The sequence below is a fragment of the Eulemur rufifrons genome, chromosome 19 (assembly GCF_041146395.1).
Source record: "Eulemur rufifrons isolate Redbay chromosome 19, OSU_ERuf_1, whole genome shotgun sequence".
NCBI classification, from domain to species: Eukaryota; Metazoa; Chordata; class Mammalia; order Primates; family Lemuridae; genus Eulemur; species Eulemur rufifrons.
The window spans coordinates 6,827,404-6,828,063 of NC_091001.1; the positions used below are offsets into that span (position 1 = coordinate 6,827,404).

A 660-nucleotide genomic window follows, 5' to 3' on the forward strand; every position below is an offset into this window, starting at 1 on the left:
GAGTCTCCTATCTCACCCCCGATATCTGACTCTTACCATAATACCATGACTCTTATGTCCAAATATTTCTTGAATCATCTCTTCTCCATCTACTTTGCCACTATCCTGGACTCTATCAGATACACCAATCTGACCTCAGCTCTCCCCGTTTAAAACCTTCTGAACTCTCTAGTATGACAGACACTTTTCCTCATGACACTTTTCCCCTTGTCTATTTCTCAATTTTAAGCTTTGTGCAGTGGCAGTATCATAGCCAATGAGGTTTATCTGAGGCGCAATTATTGCTAATTGAAAACTGTTTCTCAATTGTATTTCATACTACTGCCGTCCAACCCTTCAACCATAGAAAACTCCTTGCTTCACACCCCTGAATCTGCCATTTCTCTTGTTCCTTGGTAATTTTTGTTCACCTGAAATGCACTTCTCCTCCTATTTACCTGGCTGACTCCTAGACAACCTTCAAGCCTCTCAGCTCTGACGTCATCTCTCCTAGACGGGCCCTTTGAGTCTGCGTTAGAATCCATAACTACTCACACATCCTGGGCCTACACCCTGGCCATTGGCTGGCTGCTTGCCTGTCTTCATGGGATGTGAGTTCCTTGAGGACAGGAACCATACCTCATTTATTTTTCTGTCTTCAACATGATGCACAGAACCTGG

General features: G+C 43.9%; 1 pseudogene; it reads left to right on the forward strand.

Annotated features, from left to right (window-relative positions):
* The first annotated feature begins 227 nt into the window (after window positions 1-227).
* LOC138400348 (U4 spliceosomal RNA) lies at window positions 228-415 on the forward strand (annotated as a pseudogene).
* Window positions 416-660: the final 245 nt, after the last annotated feature.